Genomic DNA, 25,006 nt, shown 5'->3' on the forward strand with positions numbered 1-25,006 from the left:
CTGGGAGGTGGAGCTTGCAGTGAGCCGAGATTGTGCCACTGCATTCCAGCCTGGTGACAAAGCAAGACTCCATCTCAAAATAATAATAACAATAATAATAATACTACTTCCATTTGTCTAATTAAAATAAAACCTCTCATACCTAAATGACTCTTGTAAATCTAATAAATGAAACTGAATGTTACACTTTTCTTAAACTATCCTATACTGTTTTATGTTTTGTTTATTTATTTTTGTTTATTTTGAGACAGGGTCTCATTCTGTCACTCAGGCTGGAGTGCAGTGGCACAGTCTCAGCTCACTGCAACATTTACCTCCCAGGCTCAGGTGATCTTCCCTTTTCAGACTCCTGAGTAGCTGGGACTACAGGTTCAAGCCACCACACCCAGCTAATTTTTGTACTTTTTGTACAGACAGGGTTTCACCACATTGTCCAGGTTCATCTTGAACTCCTGAGCTCAAACAATCAGCCTGCCTTGGCCTCCCAAAGTGCTGGGATTATAGGCGTGATACATTTTAGTGTTTTCAACAGCTTTATTGGGGTATTGAGATAAGTTGCACATATTTAAAGTGTACAATTTGATAAGTTTTAACATATGTGTACACTTGTGAAACCATCACCGCAGTCCAGAGAGTGAACACATTCATCACCTTTGGAATTCCTCCCTCTGCCTCTGCACTCTTCAAGAAACCATGGAACTGCTTTCTGTTACTATAGGTTCGTTTCCATTTTCTGGAATTTCACATAAATTGACTTATACAGTATATATTCTTTTTTCTCTGCATTCTTTTACTCAACATAATTATCTTGAGATATGTCCATTATTGTTGCATGTATTGATAGTTCATTTCCTTCTTTGTTTTTTTTTAGACAGATTCTTGCTCTGTCACCCAAGCTGGAATATAGTGGTGTGATCGTAGCTCACTGCAGCCTTGATCTTCTGGGCTCAAGTGATTTCCCATCTCACTGAGTAGCTGGAACTACAGGTGTGTGCCACTACGCCTGGCATATATATATTATATAGAAATATATATATATTATATGTATATTAATCTTTAGTAGAGATGAGACCTCGCTGCGTTGCTTAGGCTTGTCTTTTTTTTTTTTTTTTTTTTTTTTTTGAGACAGAGTCTCGCTCTGTCACCCAGGCTGTAGTGCAGGGGCGTGACCTCAGCTCACTACAACCTCCGCCTCCTGGGTTCACGCCATTCTTCTGCCCCAGCCTCCCGAGTAGCTGGGACTACAGGCACCCGCCACCACACCTGGCTAATTTTTATTTTTGTATTTTTAGTAGAGACGGGGTTTCACCGTGTTAGTCAGGATGGTCTCGATCTCCTGACCTCGTGATCCCCCCCCACCAGGGCCTCCCAAAGTGCTGGGATTACAGGCATGAGCCACCACACCCAGCCTTTTTTTTTTCTTCTTCTTTTTGCTGATTTTGTTTATGGGTATTACAGTCTATCGAGTCACCTTTGTTGGTCATCTCTGGTGCTTCTACTTTTTGGCATTTACAAATAAAGCTGCTGTGAACATTTGTGTATAAGTCTTTGTGTGAACATATATTTCCTTTTCTCTTGGGTAAATGCCTAGGAGTGGAGTGGCTGGATCCTGTGGTAGCTGTATGTATGTTTAACTTGAACTGCCAAATTTTCTGATGTATTTGTAGTATTTTACATTCCTACCAGCTGTGTATGAGAGTCCCAGTTTCTCTTCATCCTCCCCGACACTGGGTATGGTTAGTCTTTTAAATTTTAGCCATTTAGAAAGGTATATGGTGGTATCTCATGGTTTCAATTTTCCTAATGATAATGATGTTGAGTATCTTTTCATGTGTTTGTCATCTGCCAGTACTGATTTTAAACTTAGTAAAATTTCTATGTAAAATCACACGACTAAACTAACTACTCAGTTATATGTTTTTTGTTTTGAGACAGGGTCTTGCTCTGTCTCCCAGGCTAGCCTGCACTGATATGATCATGGCTCACTGCAGCCTTGACCTCCCATGCTCAAGCAATCCTCCCATCTCAGCCTCTTGACTAGCTGGGACCACGGCATGCACATCATGCCTGGCTGATTTAAAAAAAAAATTTTTTTTTTTTTTTTTGTTAGACTGAGTCTCACTCTGTTGCTCAGGCTGGAGTGCAGTTTCATGATCTTGGCTCACTTACAACCTCCGCCTACTGGGTTCAAGGGATTCTTCTGCCTCAGCCTCCTGAGTAGCTGGGACTACAGGCGCAGGCCACCACACCCGGCTTATTTTTGTATTTTTAATAGAGACAGAGTTTCACCATATTGGCCAGGCTGATCTCAAACTCCCGACCTCGTGATCCACCCGCCTTGGCCTCCCAAAGTGCTGGGATTACAGGCGCGAGCCACTGCACCTGGTCTTTAAAAAATTTTTCTTTGTAGAGATGGGATTGTACTCTGTTGCCAGGGCTGGTCTCAAACTGCTATCAAGCGATCCACCTGCCTCAGCCTCCCAAAACTGTGGGATTACAGATGTGAGCCATCACACCTGGCCTCAGTTACATGTTTTAATTGGAATCTCAAGACTGATTTGCTATTCGAAACAGACCATATTCTCTTAGAGTACGTAAAGTAACAGATAACACACAGATTTCTTAACACAAAAATATAAATATGGTTTTTATTTTCCTAGCCTTGTCTATATTTAATCTGATATCTTCCTGGAATTAGAGAAGCTTACCTAATAAGGAAATCAATACATTATTTTAAAGTATAGTAAATTATTTTTCTAGTCAACTTTTGGCCTTTGTTTCTCAACCGGATGACATTTTCTTTATAATTAAAGAGACCCCTGGCTGGGATGAGACTGGACTTTGAATCTAACTGCTAAACAGAGCCTGCTCCATTGCCACCATGTTTCCTCCAAATGGTGATGGTCTCACAGCCCCTGTGCCTCAAATAGAAGTATCACATTACTAATCTCTTCCTCTTCTCATCCAATGTGACTCTTCTATTCCGACCCCCACCCCAAACCATTTGAATTCAGTTAATCTATTTAAGGCTTCCTTTTTGTTATGCAGTATGGCCACAAAAATAGGTAGAACTAAATACAAAATAGATACAGTTTAGATTTCTGTAGATTCTCTGTATCTCCCAAGGCTTTCTCCGACCAAGGACTAGTTGTAAAATCATGTCAGTGACCCACCAGGGCTAGAATTTGAGTCCCAGCCTTCTGAGTCCATGTCTGGAGTTTCCTCCCATCTCTTAAACCTTTGCAAATAGAAAGAGAGAGTGGTACTTACGAGTTCTTGCTTTCTGATCACGCCTGGTTACCAAGAAATTACGGCATCTGGAACCAGTGCCACCTTTTTCATGTTCTTCAGTTTACCCCCTTGGAAATGGTGAGAATTCTGGCCTCTCTCTAACCTCCCGGTGGAGAGCTACCAATCTTTGGAGAGGCCATTGCCATCAAATTCTTGTTAGAAATCTGCATCTTGGATAATAACTAGATGCAGAATTGCTTTCCTGTCCTAGTCACTGGATATGGCCCCAGGAAGCTTGTAGGTGGTGAGTGGACCTGGTGGAGAATCATTAATGCAATTTGACCTCTCCTTTGATGTCTGATGCACATGTGGCCCCGTGTGAGTAAGAGCAGAGGTTTGTAGAGTGACAAGAAAAGGACATTTGGGGGAGAAATTGGCAGGAGACTGACTGACGTTTTTGCACTGCAAGAGTTTTTGGTCCCACATTTTAAAAAATTGTGGTAAAATACATTGTCTTTGTCCCTTTGGGCTGCTATAACAAAAATAACCTTATTCTAAGTAATTTATAAGCAACAGAAATTTATGTATTTATTATTTTTATTTATTTTATTTTATTTTATTTTGAGATGGAGTCTCATTCTGTCACCCAGACTGGAGTGCAGTGGCGCGATCTCGGCTCACTGCAAGCTCTGCCTCCCGGGTTCACTCCATTCTCCTGCCTCAGCCTCCTGAGTAGCTGAGACTACAGGCACCCACCACCATGCCCTCCTAACTTTGTATTTTTAGTAGAGGCGGGGTTTCTCCATATTGGTCAGGCTGGTCTCCAACTCCTGACCTCAGGTGATCTGCCCGCCTTAGCTTCCCAAAGTATTGGGATTACAGGCATGAGCCACCATGTCCAGCTTCTGCAGGAGTTTTAAGTACAGTCTGTCCTCACCTGTGGCTGTGTTCCCCTTTCAGGTGGTAAAGGAGCACTGTGAGATACAGTATTTAATAGCACAGTTGTTTCTTGGTATCCTCTGGGGACTGGTTCCAAGACCCCCTATAGATGCCGTAATCCTCCAAGATGCTCAAGTGCTTGATAGAAAATGGCATAGTATTTGCATATAACCTATGCGTATCATCTTATGTACTTTAAATCATCTCTGGATAACTTAAAATACCCAATCCAATGTAAATGCCATGTAAATAGTTCTTATACTGTATTGTTTTTATTTGTATTATTTTTTATTGTTGTATTGTCATTTTTTTTTTTTTTTTGAGATGGAGTCTCGCTCTGTCACCCAGGCTGGAGTGCAGTGGCGCGATCTCGGCTCACTGCAAGCTCCACCTCCTGGGTTCACGCCATTCTCCTGCCTCAGCCTCCCGAGTAGCTGGGACTACAGGCGCCCGCCACCACGCCTGGCTAATTTTTTGTATTTTTAGTAGAGATGGGGTTTCACCATGTTAGCCAAGATGGTCTTGATCTCCTGACCTCATGATCCACCCACCTCGGCCTCCCAAAGTGCTGGGATTACAGGCATGAGCCACCGCGCCCGGCCTGTATTGTCATTTTTTATTTTGCTTTTTTGAATACGTTTGATCCCCAGTTGGTTGAATTAGTGGATGTTGAACCCACAGATACAGAGGGCTGACCGTATAGTAAATGAAGGCAGTGATGTCACTGAGTGGCCACTCTGCTCTCAGAAAGGAAAATGTGCCTCATCATAGGACTGGTATTAAATGCCTGGGGGGTGCAAAGAAGATTAAACCTAAAACTTAAAGTCATTTAACACAGCAGTTCCAGTTCTAGAAATGTAACCTGTGGCATCATGGGACAAGCATGCAAACATATGAGGTGATAGCAGAAATTGGGAAATCACCAAAACGTACATCAGTAAATGGTTGCTACATATGAAGTCTGTTCCGTGTCGTGCGACAGAGCGAGACTCCGTCTCAAAAAAAAAAAAAAAAAAAAAAAATAGTTCATGTATCCTAATCAAGCTGTCACTCTAAATTTATTACCGCGGGACAAGAGCTATGATGCCTTTACACAAAAAATATATATTATAAAACAGAATGTGTAATATCTCATTTTTTGTTATTTTGGAATGCTATACCAACAATTTGTTCAGGTTGCTGGAGTTACAAAATTATGTGTTTAAAAAATTTTCTATGTAGTATTTTTTCTTTGTAGTATGTTTTAATTTTAAGTTATCAATTTAAAAAATCTAAATAGAGAAGAGTGCAATTCATAACACTACTTGGGGCTTAAGGTCGAGTACTAGGTACTTAACTATCAGAGTTCTACTTTTTTACCCCTCTTTTCCACAAAATTGTTTTGGGGGATGAAAACCTCTTTGTAAATGCCATATGAGATACAGATTGCTGGGAGTGAGGACTTCATTAAAGCTGTTCCTCTATTAAAAGGAATGAGAAAACTGGCAAAAATGATCAAAACCAACTTTTTCAGAACTTGAGAAATTAACCAAAGGCTTGCAACAATCTAAGACACATTTATTCAGGAAAAATTGCAGAAAAAAAATTATCCTTGTTTTCAACAAAAAGTTATGAGGCATGCAAAGAAACAAGAAAGTATGGTTCATACACAGGGAAAGACAGTTTTTTCCAGCCCAGATGTTGGACTTCATAGACAATGATGTTAAATCATCTATTTTAAATATGTCTAAAGAGTTTAAGGAAAATGTGAGAAGAATGCCTCACCAAATAGAGGGAGGCCAAGGCGGGCAGATCACGAGGTCGGGAGATCGAGACCATCCTGGCTAACACAGTGAAACCCCGTCTCTACTAAAAATACAAAAAATTAGCTGAATGTGGTGGTACGCACCTGTTGTCCCAGCTACTTGGGAGGCTGAGGCAGGAGAATCGCTTGAACCTGGCAGATGGAGATTGCAGTGAGCTGAGATCGCGTCACTGTACTCCAGGGTGGGAAAGGGAAGAACCTGTTCTCAAAAAAAAAAAAAAAAAAAACCAAAAAACCCCAGAAATTCTGGAGTTGAACAGTACAGTTACTGACATGAAAAATTCTCTAGAGGCTGAACAGATTTGAGCCAGAAAAAAATCAGCAAGCTTGAAGGTAGATACCTTGAGATTTTTCAGGCTGAGAATGAAAAAAGAATGAAGGGGCCGGGTGCAGTGGCTCACACCTGTAATCCCAGCACTTTGGGAGGCTGAGACGGGCGGATCACAAGGGCAAGAGATCGAGACCATGGTGAAACCCCGTCTCTACTAAAAATACAAAAAATTAGCTGGGCGCGGTGGCGGGCGCCTGTAGTCCCAGCTACTCAGGAGGCTGAGGCAGGAGAATGGCGTGAACCTGGGAGGCGGAGCTTGCAGTGAGCCGAGATCGCACCACTGCACTCCAGCCTGGGGGACAGAATGAGACTCCGTCTCAAAAAAAAAAGAATGAAGGAAAGTTAACAGCTTCAGAGACCCATGGTGCACCGTCATGCAAATCAACATATGCATGATGAGAGTCCTAGAAGGAGAGGAGAGAAAGGGTCAGAAAGAATGGCCAGAAGCTGATGAAAAACAATAACTGACCCACTCAAGAAACTCAGTGAACTCCAATGAGGATGAATATTAGAGATCCACACCGAGATATTTCATAACTAAAAGTGTCAAATGACAAAGAATCTTGAAAACAGCAAGAGATGAGCAACTTATCTTGTACAAAGGATCTTTGATCAGATTAACAGCTCATTTCTCCTCAGAAACCATGGGAGCCAGAAGGCAGTGGGGTGAACCCTGTTGAAGGCAAAACCTTCAACTGTAATTATTGGACTTTTGAGTCTTAGATGGCCCTGACCTCTTTGTCTTCAGGGACAGTTTTTCAATTTAATCCCTGATAATCCCTAATAACCATTAGTCAAGCTTCCCTGACCTGTAGGAAGGCCTGTCTTTAGGCCGGGCACAGTGGCTCACGCCTATAATCCCAGCACTTTGGGAGACCCAGACGGGTGGATCACCTGAGGTCAGAAGTTCGAGACCAGCCTGACCAACATGGTGAAACCCCATCTCTACCAAAATACAAAAACTAGCCAGGAGTGGTGGTGCATACCTGTAGTCTCAGCTACCTAGGAGGCTGAGGCACGAGAATCATCGCTTGAACTTGGGAGGCAGAGGTTGCAGTGAGCCGAGATCGTGCCACTGCACTCCAGCCTGGGAGCCTGGGAGCCTGGGTGCCTGGGTGACAGAGTGAGACTCCATCTCAAAAAAAAAAGAAGACCTGTCTTTTACAGAGTTCCCTTCCCCAAGTTTTTCTAGAAATACCCCAGGGATGCTTATGTGTTCCACCAAGTTTGGAACGTAGTTAGGGAGTGAAAAACATATGTTAAATGAATGGCATCTGTCTGGCTTGGTTATTTCCTTGGCCAGCTGTTCTCTTCTGCATGTTGCCTAGTTCTCCCTGCCCCAGGGCTGTTGCTTCACCCTTCATACCTACTGCCTTAAAGATGCAAACGGGCTGTCAGGCATTTCACAACATTTTACTGAATGCTTGGAGATAGCAGAATGGAATTACAATACAGAAAAAGATGTTTTGCTCGCAAAGGGGAATTCACCCTTTACCTCAAGAAAAGTAGAGCAATTGCCAATAACAGTAATGGTGGCCTCTCTCCTCTGCCCATTAACCGTCAGAGGATCAACAAATACTGAGGTCTAATCTCAACTAGTGTTACTCCAGGACGCCATATGGAGCTGACTGCTGATGTTCTGTTGTTGATAATATCCTTTATGTGTGTGTAGCACTTTATAGTTTTATTTCATTTTTTCTCTCCTTTTTTTTTTGTGACAGAGTCTTGCTCTGTCACCAGGCTGGAGTACAGTGGCACCATCCAAGCTCACTGTAGCCTCCACCTCCTGGGCTCAAGCAAACCTCCCACCTCAGCCTCCCGAGTAGCTGAGGCTACAGGAATGTGCCACCAACCTGGCTGATTTTTTTTTTTTTTTTTTTTGAGACAGGGTCTCACTCTGTCACCCATGCTGGAGTGCAGTGGTGTAATCACAGCTCACTACAGCCTCGACCTCCCAGGCTTAAATGATCCTCCCACCTCAGCCTCTTGAGTAGCTGGGACTACAGGCATGTGCCACCATGCCTGGCTAATTTTTGTGTTTTTTGTAAAGACTGTGTTGCCCAGGCTGGTCTCAAACTCCTGAGCTCAAGTGATCCTCCTGCCTCGGCCTTCCGAAGTGCTGGGATTACAGGCATGAGCTACAGCACTTGGCTAGTTTTGTTTTATTAACCAGTTTTCCCTGGAACTGGTTATGGTTGTGGTTTTGCTGTTTGTGGATCACAGACCCGAGGTTCAGAGAGATTCATTGTCTCTCAGCTTCACTAGGAAGAGTTACAGCCAAGCTCTGACAGCAGCAAACTAGATTGTGGCCTGAGGTTCTCAGAATATGCTGCTGTTCCACAGGATGTTCCGATATGGTGTGGCAGGGTGTTACAGTGCACAGGGCTGAAAAGACCAACCTGAGACCCTCCCCTTGCCTTCTGAAGTTGATCACTTTATGGACGTTTGCAGCTTTTATCGTAAGAGCCATTTGTTGTCACATGGCTTCTGGCCAACTGGGAGTCTACCTCCATCTAAGGCAGGGCTCTTCTCCCTACCATGTTGCCCAAGGCTGTTTCAGTAGGACTGTAAGGTTTTCTTCAGCCCTCCTGGCTTTTGACTACGTTCCAGCTGGTTGCAAAATAGCTATTTGTGTTTTTGCTGACCTGAGCCATCTTTCTGTCCATTTTTACTTCTGATATTCTTAAGTGGCAATTTCAGTATCTAGCAGAATGAATCCCCCATTTTCTAATCCTGAGTTTCCTCACTTGACTGAGTGGCTTAAGGAGGACAAGTTATTACTGTGTAGTATTCCAAGAAATGGTTCTTTCCTTCAGCATTTACTGTGCGTCTGTGGTATGCACAGCTCCTTACTGGATGCTGTGAGGCTACAGGAGGATCTGACAAGGTGGCCTTGCCCTGAGTCGTTTATCCGTGGTTGGGAGTGAAGGAATACACGTGCTGGACCAAATATATGCTTGCATAGTGACTGGCTAGTGTGGAAGAGTAGTAATGACCTCATTGATCCTGCTTCTGTGCCAGGTGAGATGCTAAATGCATAAACATACACAGGGGGCTGGGCGCAGTGGTTCACACCTGTAATCCCAGCACTTTGGGAGGCCGAGGCGAGTGGATCACCTGAGGTCAAGAGTTCGAGACCAGCCTGACCAACATGGTGAACCCTCATCTCTACTAAAATACAAAAAATTAGCTGGGTGTGGTGGGAGGCTGAGGCGGGAGAATCACTTGAACCCAGGAGTTAGAGGTTGCAGTGAGCCAAGATCATGCCATTGTACCCCACCCCAGGCAACAGAGTGAGACTGTATCTCAAAAACAAAAACAAAACACACATAGAAAATTACCAGGGGAGTGGCATAGCAGGGTTAAGAGCATGGACCCTGGAGTCCGGGACGGGGTGGAGTTCAGGCTTAGCCCCGATTAGCAAGTTCCTTAGCTTCTTCAAGCCTTGGTTTCCTCATCTATAAAATGAGGGCATTAAGACCTTCCTTCCTTGTATTACTGTCCCCATTTTATAGATGAGGAAACCGACCAGTGGGGGCTGTTGGGTAGAGACCAAATGCAATAACTTTTATACAAATGAAATAACACATGTTCATTCTGTACAAATGAAATAACACATAAACAAATGAAATAACGCAGTCATATGCCTGACACTTTGGACACATTGTATTGGTGGCTCTGTTAATGGGACCAGTGATGAACAGTTAGAAGGGAACCCCTTGAGGGCAGAATATGTGAGTCTGAGGCCCTGAGAGATGAGGGGACTCTTTCAGGTGGGTGGAGAACTGGTCCTCGCGTGTGTGATATTTGAGTTCATAGGAGGGGGGTGCCCCCGGGCAGTGGCACATGGAGTGAGGCCATGGTGATGAGACAGAGGGTGATGCCCCAGCCTTGCTGGCGTGGAGGAAGGCAATGGGAAGCCGGCAGGGGTGGAGGCTGTGCCTGCGTTGACCGCTGTGGAATCCTCAGGGCCTAGCGCTTTGGAAGCAATGTTGGAATGTGCTGATGGGGCATAGTGAGCATTAGGGCTGGAAATTCATTCTGTGAACTCCAGCTGCGTGTTCGGATTTGAGACAATAAGAAGCCCCTGAGATGCTTGAGCCAGGACTACCCAGAGGTGAATGGGATTTTGGAAAACCTCTGGACAGAGTGGGTGGCTGCCTGGGAATGGGGAGAGGCAAAGGTTGGGTGGGGACTAGCTCAGCAGGGAATAACTCGGACATTCCGGAGTGATGCAAGTGGAGGTTAAGGAAGTGGTTGCAATGGGAAGGAGGCGGCAAATATAAAGTGTCACAGAAGAAAAGTTGTCATGGGCCAAGTAGAGGGAGGGATTGGAGGTCTCTAAATTGCAGCTCAGTCTTTATCTTGAAATGCAGGTGGAAAAAGCCACCCCATTTATTTAGCCAAAGGGAGCTGACTCCAAGACCTGAGGTCAGGAAAAGTGGAGAGACAAATAGAAAAGAAATAGAGAATTGGGCCAGGGCATCATCTTTGGGGATGGTGGGCTTTTAAGCCCAACTCAGCATTTCCTGAGAAAATTGAGACAGCTTGAGACCAGAGCAATGGGCTTTGAGACTTAGCCAGAGAAAATGTTACCCAGAGAGGAGAACGGTCTGGTAGGGCCTAAAGATTCTTGAGCTGATTTTCCCCAGTTCTTGGCTCTTAGTGCCTCCCATCTCTCCTGATCTGGTTTCTGGTTGAGACAGTTGCATCTCATCTGTGGTAGGCCACTTGCTGTTTGGTAAGCCTGGGCTGAAGGGCTGAGGCCTCTGGAAGAGCTGTCAGGAGAGACACCTTCAGGGTACTTGGAGCTTTCCCTCTTACTTCCAGGGCAGGATAGGTGGAAGCTGAAACTGCCTTCTAGCAAACAGATTTACACTGACCAAAACAATGTATTTGTAGGTGTTAGATTTAAGAGGTTTAGGTTTTCCATTGGATTTTTTAGGTGCGTGGTGGGAGAGGTATTTTAGAGAGAAGGATTCTGCTAGCAGACACAAAATATGAATTAAGAACTCTTGTTTCTGTTTTTCTCCCAACTACTTCTTGATATCCATAGTTCCTGTGCTGGGACTTTGGAATGCGTTTTGGTGTGCAGAAAAGACAGGGCATTTGCTGCCAACAGGGGACATACATTGAGACTAAATTCACAAGATAAGGGATTTACCTTCCAAGAAAAGATCTGTGTCTGGTCCTGTATCTGGCTTCTTTCTTTGTTGTTCTTGCAGTTCTGAATCAGTTTTCTTCCCCCGATGGCTAGCTTCTCCAGCTGAAGAGAACTTTAAAGAGGCTTTTCCCCCAGGGCCAAGTTAAGGATACTTCTGGGCTAAAGGGCAAATGCAGCCATTCCTAGTGGATTTATGGCCTCAAAAGGACACTTCAGCCGCTGCATCTGCGAGATTTTTGTCCCAGCCCAGCCAGCCCAGCAGCGTAAGCCCAAAGGTTTAGTCACTGACAGAGTCCAACCAAGGGGTCTCTGTGGAACCCTGGGCTTGGGTGGGCTGGAGTTCTACCCTGCCATTGAAATCATTTGAGACGGTAGAGTGCCTTCCATGCTGAGAACAGGTCTGATGTACCAGTTACTGATGGGGCAAAGGAGGCCCAGGTATGACCTAGGTAACTCCTCAGAGATGCTGCCTTTGAACCTAATAGTCTCCTAGCAGGTTACCAAGAGGTAATCCAAAAAGTTAGTGTTTAACTTAAAAAAAAAAAAAAAAAAAAAAGGTATTCAGTTCAGCTACGTAATACTTGCACCTGGTACAAACATTGCAATGTATAAAAGTCTCATTTTTTCTCTCCCCCAGTAAACCGGTTCCCCTCCCAGGAGTCCACTTCTGGTTAAATTATCTTGTCTATCCTTTTGGAGGTGGTATACCCTTTGAAATAGAAACATATTTCTTTTTTTCTTTTTCTTTTTTTTTTTTTTTTGAGACGGAGTCTCGCTCTGTCGCCCAGGCTGGAGTGCAGTGCAGTGGCACGATCTCTGCTCACTGTAAACTTCGCCTTCTGGGTTCATGCCATTCTTCTGCCTCAGCCTCCCAAGTAGCTGGGACTACAGGCACCTGCCACCACTCCTGGCTAATTTTTTTGGTATTTTTAGGAGAGACGGGGTTTCACTATGTTAGCCAGGATGATCTTGATCTCCTGACCTCGTGATCCACCTGCCTCGGCCTCCCAAAGTGCTGGGATTACAGGCGTGAGCCACCGCGCCTGTAATATTCTAAATATGTAGAAACATATTTCTTTTGTTTGTTTTCTCCTGTGCCCTTTCTGCTCCAGGCCCTTTTCATTTATCAGTGTATCTTGGAAATCGTCCCATGTCAGCACAGATAAAAAGTCTGCAGTACTCTGTGTGCCATTGCATGGGTTTTTTTTTCATTTTACCATTTGTTTATTGCAAAATCCCACACTTACAGAAGACATATTTAAAACATATGTGTATGTTAAAACAAAATAGTAAAATGAACATCTGTGTTCCCATCCCCAGGTTAAGGTTAGGACCATATAAGCCCCCTATGTTCCCTCCCTGGTTGAAGTCCCTTCCCTCAGCTATTCCTTTTTTGTTTTTTCTTTTCTTGAGACGGAATCTCGCCACTCTGCTGTCCAGGCTGGAGCGCAGTGGTGCCATCTTGGCTCACTGCAACCTCTGCCTCCGGGGTTCAAGTGATTCTCCTGCCTCAGCCTCCTGAGTAGCTGGGACTATAGGTGTGTGCCACCATGCCTAGCTAATTTTTGTAGTTTTGTATTTTTAATAGAGACAAAGTTTCGCCATGTTGGCCAGGCTGGTCTTGAACCCCTGACCTCAGGTGATCCGCCCGCCTCAGTCTCCCAAAGTGCTGGGATGACAGGTGTGAGCCACCACACCTGGCACCCCAGCTATTCTGACTTCTGTGATATTTGTTATTTTGTTCTTGTTAGTTTTCCCACCAATAGCCAACCTCTGAATGACTTATTGTTGAATTTTGCCTGGTTTTGAGCACCTGGACCTGGAATCCTACAGTAGATTTCTGTGACTTGCTCAGCATTACATTTGCGATTCATCCATGTGGAGGCACATGGCTCTGTTCATGTTCATTGCCATAGAGCTTTCCATTGAATGAATATCCACAGTGGGTTGATCCTTTCTGTTGCCCTGTTGCCAAGAAGCCCTTGGTCTGCTTTTTGTTTTTTTTTTCTCTCTCAGGAATAACCCTGCTGGGAACTTTTTTTTTTTTTTTTTAGGACAGAGTCTTCCTCTATCGCCCAGGCTGAAGTGCAGTGGTGTGATCTCAGCTCACTGCAACCTCTGCCTCCCGGGTTCAAATGATTCTCCTGTCTCAACCTCCCAAGTAGCTGGGATTACAGGCGTGCACCACTACGCCCAGCTAATTTTTGTATCTTTAATAGAGACAGGGTTTCGCCGTGTTAGCCAGGCTGGTCTTGAACTCCTGAACTCAGGGGATCCGCCCGCTTCAGCCTCCCAAAGTGCTGGGATTACAGGCGTGAGCCATCATACCTGGCAGGAACATTCTTACACATGGCTGCTGGAACACATGAGCAAGAATTTCTCTGGGGTATAAACTAGGAGTGGAGTTGCTGGCATGTCTAACTCTTCTAGATTATCCGAAACCAAAGTTTTGAGGTTTTGAAAACTAATTTGCCCTTCTCCTACTAACAGTATATACAGCAGTATAGACAGAGTATTTTCTAATTACCCGGGTAGTACAACTTTGGACTGCAAGTCTGTGTGAGGGCTGTTTTGTGATTGAAGCTTCTTGGAGGGAGTTTTTTGTTTTTCTACCTGCTCAGTGCCAAGGATTTAGACAGTTGATTTTTCTTGCAGGTAGTTCTTGGGGACAGGGAAGGGTAGATCAAGTTTTTTGTGGTTCACTGTTAGGTTAAGGGAGTATCCTTTGGAAGTCCCAACTTCTCTAGCGGTAAGATCTCTTTAGATTTCCCACCATGGCTGGGCTCTGGGCGGTGCTTCTGTGACCTTTTGAGGCTTTGCAAACTGAAGCTCAGGTTTACCTAGTTCTGCAAATACCCTCTAGATAAAAGCTTTAGTGTTAATTTGTCTCCCTGGTTTCTCCTTCTTAGGGTTTTAGCCTGAGTGTTCCTTATTTTCTTGCCTATGCTTTTAAGACAAAATTTAATTTGGCCAGGTGTGGTGGTTCACGCCTGTATTCCTAGCACTTTGGGAGGCCAAGGTGGAAAGATCACTTGAGCCCAGGAGTTCAAGACCAGCCTGGGCAACATAGACTCCCGTCTCTATTTTAAAAAAAATATAAAAAATAAAAAGAAGGCCGGGCACCATGGCTCACACCTGTAATCCCAGCACTTTGGGAGGCTGAGGTGGGTGGATCACTTGAGATCAGGAGCTCAAGACCACCCTGGTCAACATGGTGAAACCATGTCTCTACTAAAAATACAAAAATTAGCCGGGCATGGTGGTAGGCACCTGTAGTCCCAGCTACTTGGGAGACTGAGGCAAGAGAATCGCTTGAACCTGAGAGGGAGAGGTTGCAGTGAGCTGAGATTGTGCCACTGCACTCCAGCCTGGGGGACAGAGCGAGACTCTGTCTCAAAAAAAAACAACAACAAAAATAAAGTAGCACTTTCAAGATGAGCCTTTGCATCCCTAGGGTTATGGCTTCCATTCTCAGGGCTTGCTGGCTTTCACATTTGAGAAGTAAGGCTGCCAGCACCACAGTGATGAGACGGAAGTGGGTTCGGCCACTCCCCCAAAATTTTAGTACTATGTTTGGGCCTGGAAATCTGACTCATGTTTCAAACTCACATGACACTGATTTGTCCCAGAAGGCTACTTTATGGATTTATAATGGGAGATAGAATCTCTGGGGTCAGCCTCTTCTGGTTTAAAGATCTGTGGTTGACCCATCGGTACCAGGTAAGTCTTAGATGGTGGCTAAGTCCATTCTAGCATTCAATAAGTAGTACACATAGGGTTGCTTAGAGAGCAGGAATTGTACACAGGCCCTTTTTGAAAACGATATGACCCTATTTTAGACCCTGACCCTCCTTGTCCCTGGTTGCAGATTCTCACTTTCATGTAGTGTTTCCTTCCCAAATATTTTGCTATTTTATCCTTTTGATTTCTGAAATTGCCTATAATAATTAATGCTCACAGCTGGGCGCAGTGGCTCATGCCTGTAATCCCAGCACTTTGGGAGTCTGATGTGTGTGGATCACCTGAGGTCGGGAGTTCAAGACCAGCCTGACCAACATGGAGAAAACCTGTCTCTACTAAAAATACAAAATTAGCCAGGCAAGGTTGCACATGCTTGTAATCCCAGCTACTCGGTAGGCTGAGAACAGAGAATCGCTTGAACCCGGGAGGCAGAGGTTGCGGTGAGCCGAGATCACTCCATTGCACTTTGGAGTCATTCTGCTGCCAAGTTCATCTTGGTAGGTGCTGATTTCAGGCTGGCCTGATTCTTGTTTTTTAAAAAAATTTTTTTCAAGCCATTTTATGTCGTCCTATTGTCTGAATACAGAAAAGGGTACCTGTTTTATTTAATCTATGTAGAGATTACTATCTTTTTGTAGTGCCTTACCATTTCCAAGGTACTTTCATGTGTCTGATCTCATTCAATGCTTGCCTGCCTTCCACATTTTAAAGGACTGTCCCCATGTCACAACATTCAGCCCCTGAGTCTCAGGGAGGTTCACTGCTGCCCCTTGGACACCAAGCTGTGAACGAACTTCACTTCCAGGAGTAGTCGGCCTTCCATTTCGCACATTTCTGCAGAGGAGAAGACGAAGGGACCATCACCTATTGATGTGTTCGTAAATACACAGGTTTTATTTCCCAGATCAGCATTTTTTAATAGTTATCTACCTTATTGCTAATTGTATTCACACATGAAAAAGAAACTTTCGTTCAGAATGCCTGTTCTTTCTTCATGTTCTCTCTTTTCTAGTGCTCCCTTCTCCCCTTCCACTTTTTCCACATGAATTTTGTAGATTTTATTGTCTCAGTTTTCCAAGTTGCCTTCTGAGTTCAGCGATTGTAGCCACCCCCTTTCTAGCATGTTCTGTCTGTGCTGTGAAGCTGTGCCTTGTGCAGTGTTCAGTCAGCCGCCCTCCTCTCCTCGCCCTATTCACACAAGGTCTCTCTTCCCATGTTCACTCTGCTCTCCAGGTTCCCCTCATTTGCCAGGGAGAGGCCTTCCTGGCCCTTTAGTGATTCTGCCCCTGGTCCGCTATCAGCCTGCCCTGCTCTTCTTATCACATTCACCGAACCTGTCTGTTCTCAGGGCCATTTTAGACATTCTTTTTACAATTAAAAGTTTAAACTAGAACATTTATGATGTGACTAATCACTAAAGTCCTTAAGATGAACTGTAGCTGCTGCCCTCCTGGGTTTGCAGGCCCCTGCCTGAATCTGCAGTGGACAATTTCTAGGTGCCTCATTTGACCAGCCTGGGTGGTCTTTTAGCCTTGGCATGTCAGTCATACTTTCTTATGTGTTTGGCAGGGTAGCCACGTCTACCACAGGTGGGCCTTTTTTTTTTGAAATGGAGTCTTGCTCTGTTGCCCAGGCTGGAGCGCAGTGGCATGATCTTGGCTTGCTGCAAGCTCCACCTCCCAGGTTCACACCATTCTCCTGCCTCAGCCTCCCCAGTAGCTGGGACTACAGGCTCCCGCCACCATGCCCAGCTAATTTTTTTTGTATTTTTAGTAGAGATGGGGTTTCACCGTGTTAGCCAGGATGGTCTCGATCTCCTGACCTCGTGATCCGCCCATCTTGGCCTCCCAAAGTGCTGGGATTACAGGCTTGAGCCACCGCGCCCGGCCTACAGTGACTTTTAAATTTCTCCTACCGGCCAGCGCATTCCTAGGCTGCTGTGTGTGTTTCCTGTCAGAGAATGAAAACCAGAGGAGTACGGGAGTACACTGGTGTGGTTGGGAGTCAAGCTTTAGAGTCACACAGCTGAGTTCAAGTCCTTGACTAATTAAAGCATGACTAGGGGAGGCCAGCCTGGATAGTTAAAAATTACATATTTAAAACGTACGTATGAGCATTCACAGCAGCATTATTCAAATACAAAAAAATTTAGCCGGTCATGGTGGTGCATGCCTGTAATCCCAGCTACTCAGGAGGCTGAAGGTGGGAGAATCGCTTGAACCCGGGAGGCAGAGGTTGCAGTGAGCCGAGATCGCGCCATTGTACTCCAGCCTGGGCTTTGAGAGCAAAACTCTGTCTCAAAACACAAACAAAGAGCCAAAAGGTGGAAATAAATCAGATGTTCATCAACCAATGAATGGCAACACAAAATATGGCCTACCCATCCAGTGGAATGTTGTTCAGCCATCAAAAGGAGTGAAGTTCTGACACGTGCTACAACATGGATGAACCAGGAAAACACTGTGCTAAGTGAAAGAAGCCAGACACAAAAGGTCACATATTATATGACATTTCTAGGAAATATCCAGAATAGGCCATAGAGATGGAAAGCAGATTACTGGTTGCCAGGGGCTGGGGGTGGGTGGGAATGGGGAATGACAGCTAGTGGTACCAGGTTTCTTTTTGGAGTGATTGAAAAGGTTCTGGAATTGGATAGTGGTGATGGTTACCAACATTATAAATATGCTAAAAACCACTGAACTGTGTAGTACTGGTAACTAGAATATGTGCATTATTAGGCCTATGTATTAAACAGTTCTAGTTGGTCATGTCCCTTGTCCCCGGTTGTGTTGACTTGCCATGATTTGTTTAACCATTTGCCTGCTATTGAGTACTTGGGTTATTTCCAGGATTTTGTGATCATTGATAATGGTAAGCCTTACTTTCAAAGTCTGATATGCTTTTTTAAAAATTCTACTTCCTACGTAATGCTAGGCACTTAAGAAGTACTCTATAAATATTTATTGAGTTATCTATGCTTGCTATTCCTGTTTCATTAGTATAGATAATTACTTTCTGTTCCAGATTATTTCAAAAGACAATGTTCCTTAAACTATTAGCCTTTCAGTAAGAGCTGTACATTTTACGTTTGTAAGTGGTGTATTTCAGACAGAAATAGTTTGCTTGCCTTTTCTGATCACAAAGGTAATATCTGCTAATTATAAGAGATTCAGATAATGGCCTTGCCTGGACAGTGGCCTTTATCACAGTCCTCCAAGCAGTTCCACATCTGCAAAAAAACATGCTTCCTATCTTTTTGCCATATCATCAGTATCTTCTCTGCATCTTGAATTTGTTTGACTCATTTTCTTCCAAAAAACTTCTTAGATACCTTCTGCTGGACAGTAGCCTACAATGTATGATGCCATTGCCGCCTTCTTCTTTTTTTTTTTTTTAACTCCCCTCCCCTCCTGCATTGTCCTTTTGTCCAAAGATCATGTCTATCTTGTTTGCAAATAAGAAGGAATAATAGGCCAGGCACAGTGGCTCACAAGGCCTGTAATCCTATCACTTTGGGAGACCAAGATGGGTGGATTGCTTGAGCTGAGGAGTTCAAGTCCAGCCTGGGCAACATGGTGAAACCCTGACACATGCTAATTTTTTGTCTCTATGAAAAATTAGCCAGGCATTGTGGTGCACACCTGTAGTCTCAGCTACTCAGGAGGCTGAGGTGGGAAGATCACTTGAACCTGGGAAGAGGAGATTACAATGAGCTGAGATGGTGCCAAAAAAAAGGAGGAAGAATAGTGTGCCATTTGTTCTGCTAAGTCAGCATGCTTAATTTCTAACTTTTTTCCTTTATTTTTAATTGAGGTGTGAACTATCATGCCCAGCTAATTTTTTATTTTTGATAGAGATGGAGTCTTGCTATGCTACCCAGGCTAGTCTTGATCTCCTGGCCTCAAGTGATCCTGCTATCTTAGCCACACAAAGCATTGGGATTACAGGTGTGAGCCACCATGCCTGGCTCAACTTTTCCTTTCTTTTCTTTCTTTCTTTCTTTCTTTTTTTTTTGAGACAGAGTCTTGCTTTGTCGCCCAGGCTGGAGTACAGTGGTGCAATCTCAGCTCACTGCAGCCTCTGCCTCCCGGGTTCAAGCGATTCTTGTGTCTCAGCCTCCCAAGTAGCTGGGATTACAGGTGTGTGCCATCACACCTGGCTAATTTTTGTATTTTAGTAGAGACATGATTTTGCCGTGTTGGCCAGGCTTGTCTCGAACTCCTGGCCTCAAGTGATCCCCCAGCCCTAGCCTCCCAAAGTGCTGGGATTATAGGTGTGAGCCACTGTGCTTGGCCACTTTTTTTCTTTTTCTCTCTTTTTTTTTTTTTTTTTTGCCTTGAGGTCTTCTGACATTTTGAAGCTGTGTGCTTTTCTGTGACCTTTTAAACCCTATGTATTGGCTGGGCGTGGTAGCTCACATCTGTAATCCCAGCACTTTGGGATTTTGGGAGGCCAAGGTGGGCAGATCACCTGAGGTCAGGAGTTTGAGACCAACCTGGCCAACATGGTGAAACCCCATCTCTACTAAAAATACAACAATTAGTTGAGTGTGGTGGTGCACCTACACACTTGTAATCCCAGCTACTTGGGTGACTGAAGCGGGAGAATAACTTGCATCTGGGAGGTGGAGGCTGCAGTGAACCGAGATCATGCCACTATTGTGCTCCAGCCTCGGCGACAGAGTGGAACTCTGTCTCATAAACAAAAACAACAAAAACAAACGCAAATTCTATGTATTCTATAGCTATTTTGTAAAGAAGGAATGAACTGATGGGTCTCTTTTTCCCTTTCCCCATTTTCGTGTGGTGGAGCTGTGCCTAGCCTGACCTCTTACCCCACATTACTTTCTGTTCACCTTTCCCTGCTGCGCCATCATTGCTCAGCACGCCTCAAGATGGGATGTGGCAGCAGTGGTGGGCCGTTCTCTGTTGATGAAGCTACTGTTATTGACTATGCCTTGCTTTTTTCTTCGAAGTCGTTTTTCTAGAAACAAGGATGATCTCATACCTTTGCCTCCCTGTCTGAAAACCTTGTTTTAGCTAACAGCAAGCTTGGACAAGACAGTTCATCAGAGTCAGGGTTAAAGCCTAGGAAATGAAGTGAAACTAATGAGCCTTCCCAGTGATGCAGAAGCCTCGTCTTCTCCAGCTTTCTATGGCTCTGGGCTTCCTTGTGGATGGTAAACAACTTGTGCCTGTGTTGCTGGTAGCCACGTAGGGATCTGGGTCAGAGACAGAAATGAAAGAGTGGAGGAAGGCCAGGTACTTACCCCTGGAGTTGTGGATGCACCTCTGGAAGTGCTAGCTAGGCTCATTGCTTTTTTTTTTTCCCCAAGACAGAGTCTTGCTCTTTCGATCTCAGCTCACTACAAGCAACCTCCACTTCCTGGGTTCAAGCGATTCTCCTGCTTCAGCCTTCCGAGTAGCTGGGATTATAGGCATGCACCACCATGTCCAGCTAATTTTGTATTTTTAGTAGAGATGGGGTTTCGCCATGTTGGCCAGGCTGGTCTCAAACTCCTTACCTCAAGTGATTCACCCACCCTGGCCTCCCAAAGTGCTGGGATTACAGGTCTGAGCCACTGCGCTCGGCCTAGGCTCATTGCTTTTCCCAGCCAATGCTGATGACTAAAAGACTGTTTTAATCTTAGAATGGTGTAGTTATTTATTGAATGAAAGTACATCTGTAGCTGTCTCCTCATCTTTCTTGTCATTATTCTGTTTAGATTTCCAGCCCCATACTCTCCTCTCTTATTTAAGACTCTCCGAAACCCCTTTACTTCTTCAGTAAATCTATTCTGGGATTGTAGGTGCTGGTTGGGCCGTACAGAGACAAAGGGACCCTGGCCTCATTCACAAGCATGGGGGAATTGTCATGAGGAAGATGGGGTGAGGGAGAGAACCCCTCGTGAGTGATATGAGGGGTGGGCATCTTTCTCTTTGTAGAGCCTTGACAGATTCTCAGGGACAGTTTCAAAGTATGGGGAAAACGAGAGTAGGATTCTTGGGTGGTTTTGGATCTGCTCTTTGGGTTTTCCTCATCTAGAACTAAATTTATATAAAAGAATACAACAGTAGAATAATCACGGCAACGAAGTTTGTTCTGCTCTCCTGGGGCCTCTTCATGTAGTATCTCTACTTACTACAACAGCTCTGGAGGTAAAAGGTGTTACCTTGAAGAAACTGAGGCTCCAAGGGGTGAGCTGCTTGTCCAGGGTCATCTAGCCCGGGAGTGGCAGAGCTCAGATCCAGGCTTCTGTCTGCCACCCCACCGCCCATGCCCCTGCCTTCCCCTGCACCAGAACAACGCCGCCACCTCCAGACGGCCACGTGTTTGTGCTTTTATTTCCCTGAATGGCTCCAGGTTTTTGCTTTGTCATTTCTGTGCTTGTGTCTTTTGCAGAGTCTTTGGCTTCATTTTATTTTTCCTACCCCGGCAGCATCTGACGCGACGCCTGGGGTCTGGGAGGAAGCAGGGTTCTTTGCTTAGACATCTTGGTTTTCATCTGTTTTACAAAATTATCCTTGGCCTCTGTTCTCTTTTTCCTTGTATTTCCTCCCTGAAATACTGCTTCTTTAAGGCTATCGTGAAGAGAAGGATAATCCTGCCCAAGGGTTTGAAGGAATGTTAAGGAGAAGTGTTTTTAGCAAGCAGCTGGGTTTTTAGTGGGGTGGTTTCCACGCCCCGCGTTGCCCTGGTGAAAGTGGTTTGTCTTCCTCACAACACCGAGGCAACCGGCGCACAAATGGATGCAGTCAGGTGGCCGCTGAGCCAAGGGCCAAGTAAGGCATTTCATCCTCAGCCACATTGCCCTTGTCTCACGCCTGTATTTCTTTTCTTTTTTTTTTTTTTTTTGAGACGGAGTCTTGCTCTGCCACCCAGGCTGGAGATCTCGGCTCACTGCAACCTCCGCCTCCTGGGTTCAAGTAATTCTCCTGTCTCAGCCTCTTGAGTAGCTAGCTGGGACCACAGGCACCTGCCACCATGCCTGGCTGATTTTTGTATTTTTAATAGAGACAGGGTTTTACCTTGTTGGTCAGACTGGTCTCGAACTCCTGACCTCAGGTGATCCACCTGCCTCGGCCTCCCAAAGTGTTGGGATTATAGGTATGAGCCACCACGCTTGGCCTCATGCCTGTATTTCTATGTCTTGAACATGTTACATTTGCATCCAGGCCCAGCTGTGTTCCCTGAGGAGGTTGGAGTTCTGATACCCCACAGAAGGAAGGAGCCAAGGCAGGGAGGCTGCTTGGAGGAGGGTGTGGCGAAGACAAAGAAATGGCCTGGTGATTCTTGGGGTTGCTGGGAAGCTGTTGCTTCTAGGGTTGGCTTTCTGTCCTTTCTGATGTTCCAAACAGGTCCCCAGGGGACAGGCCTTCCCGGGGCTGCCACTTTCTCCAGTGTTAGGTCCATGTCCATTTTCCTATTCCTCTCTGCTTGTCCCAGCTTTATTATCATCTGAGAGCTGGGGCTTCTTTCCAAAGCTGAATTTAAGTTTAAGGCTTTCCTAACAGTTTCTGCTGTTAGGCAGGGGCTTGTGGCAGGAAAAAGAAGAGAGAGATTTCTGTTGCCCATAGGAGGGTGACAGGGGTGCTGGGTGAACACTCATCGGAAGTTCTCTGCCAATGAGTAGCCTGGCACCTTTGTGCAGGGTGTCTTCTGAGCTAGCTGGATTCATCGTGTTGGCTTGTGGAGTCTGAGAACACCATCTCTCTCGTCTTTCCCCTCCTCCCCTCCTCTGTGCCCCAGCAAGAGGCGTGGTATACTCTGGGTCCTCCCTCATCACTTACACAGCCTTCTCTCTGTGTTTGATCACCAGAATGAGCCAGCCTCATTCTGAGTCCATTCATTCATTCATTCATTCAACAACCATTTAGTGTGAGGCACCATGGTAACCTACATTTCAAGGCTGTAACTGCTATTAGCAAGCCATTTGCAGAAGTTTGGGTCACTGATGTGCCTTTGACCTGATGCCCGTTTTCTAAACCCAGGCATTCCTCTTGAGTGATACAGCATCTCTGTGCCTCTTCTCCAAGAGTTAAGGCTTAGGTTTTTTTTTGTTTGTTTTTATTTTTATTTTATTTTTTTTTTTTTGAGACGGAGTCTCGCTCTGTCGCCCAGGCTGTAGTGCAGTGGCCGGATCTCAGCTCGCTGCAAGCTCCGCCCCCTGGGTTTACGCCATTCTCCAGCCTCAGCCTCCTGAGTAGCTGGGACTACAGGCGCCCGCCACCTCGCCCGGCTCGTTTTTTGTATTTTTTAGTAGAGACGGGGTTTCACCGTGTTAGCCAGGATGGTCTCGATCTCCTGACCTCGTGATCCGCCCGTCTCGGCCTCCCAAAGTGCTGGGATTACAGGCTTGAGCCACTGCGCCCAGCCCTTGTTTGTTTGTTTTTAATGGGACTTTCTGGCAAAGATCTGAAAGCCTGCTAGACAAATTCGAAAACAGCTGTAACACTAAGGCCTAAGTTTTAGTTCTGACTTCACGCAAAGAGGATGCCTGAACCAAGCCCCTCACTACCAGGCCTCATTCTTTTCTCAGTGAGTTAGATCCCTCTCCCCTCACTTGTTATCTGTTTGCTGTTCCTAGCACAGATCTTCAACTCTGGTGTATTCATTGCCTCTGGCTGGAGCCCATTTGACTGTTGTCACTACCCTGTCCCCCTGCCCCTCCTCGCCAGCCAATGGCTTCTCATTTCTTCCCAGCTTGTCAAGGTCCTAGAGATCTCAGAGACACAGGCCCCACCCAGGGCTCTGCAAAAATGTTCTTTAAGGGTGTGAGCGAAGGGATTTTTTTTTTTTTTTGACAGTCTCACTCTGTTGCTCAGGCTGGAGTACAGTGGCTCCATCTTGGCTCATTGCAACTTCTGCCTCCCAGGTTCAAGTGATTCTCATGCCTCAGCCTCCCGAGTAGCTGGGATTACAGGTATGTGCCACCACATCTGGCTAATTTTTGTATTTTTAGTAGAGACAGGGTTTCATCAAGTTGGCCAGGCTGGTCTGGAACTCCTGGCCTCAAGCAATCCACCCGCCTTGGCCTCCCAAAGTGCTGGGATTACAGACATGAGCCACCGCACCTGGCCTGAAGAGAGAGTTTGAAAATGTAAATTTCCATTCATTTCACCTTTTGAGGCTAACCCAGCCAGCTTGAGATAGTCCACCTGGGCCCATAGTCCCTGCAGTCTTCAGGGACTCTCCAGAAACTCTCTTGTTGATATGGGTGCTGGAAACTTAACAGGACTTGGTTTAATTCTTCTCTGAGCTGCCTTAGTAGAGGAACTGCTGGATAGATGAAATCTTCCAGGGAGAAGTTCTGAATGCTGCTGCCCCCTCCTCCTGCGCCTTCTTCACTGGGCTGGGGCTCTGCTTTGAGGCCAGAGTGAGAAGACTATTTGGAGGTCATATGTGTTCACTGTGGCTTAGGGGGTGAGGGAGCCTTTTATGTATTCTTCTGCCTCTTATCTCCCTACTTGTCTCTATACCCACACCCCTAAAAAGAGAATGGCAGAAGTAGATTTTGTTGGGCTGGGCATGGTGGCTCACATCTGTAATCCTAGCACTTTGGGAGGCTGAGGCGGGCGGATTACTTGAGGTCAGGAGTTCGAGACCATCCTGGCCAACATGGTGAAACCCTGTCTCTACAAAAATACAAAAAATTAGCTCGGCTCGGTGGTGCATGCATGTGATCCTAGCTGCTCAGGAGGCTGCGGCACAAGAATCTCTTGAACCCAGGAGGCGGAGGCTGCAGTGAGCTGAGATCGTGCCACTGCACTCTGGGCAACAGAGCAAGACTCTGTTT

The 25,006-nt window shown here is 45.4% G+C and overlaps 1 protein-coding gene and 1 non-coding gene across 2 annotated transcripts in view; one reads left to right on the forward strand and one right to left on the reverse strand.

The window, feature by feature from the left end:
- LOC111533669 (pyruvate carboxylase, mitochondrial-like) overlaps positions 1-25,006 on the forward strand; it is a 1,148,173-nt gene that overhangs the window by 9,864 nt on the left and 1,113,303 nt on the right. The window lies entirely within an intron of this gene.
- LOC111522496 lies at positions 23,606-23,667 on the reverse strand. The gene has a single exon (XR_002725259.1). It is a non-coding gene; the product is annotated as a U7 small nuclear RNA (small nuclear RNA).

Source organism: Piliocolobus tephrosceles, chromosome 13, assembly GCF_002776525.5.
Source record: "Piliocolobus tephrosceles isolate RC106 chromosome 13, ASM277652v3, whole genome shotgun sequence".
NCBI lineage: Eukaryota > Metazoa > Chordata > Mammalia > Primates > Cercopithecidae > Piliocolobus > Piliocolobus tephrosceles.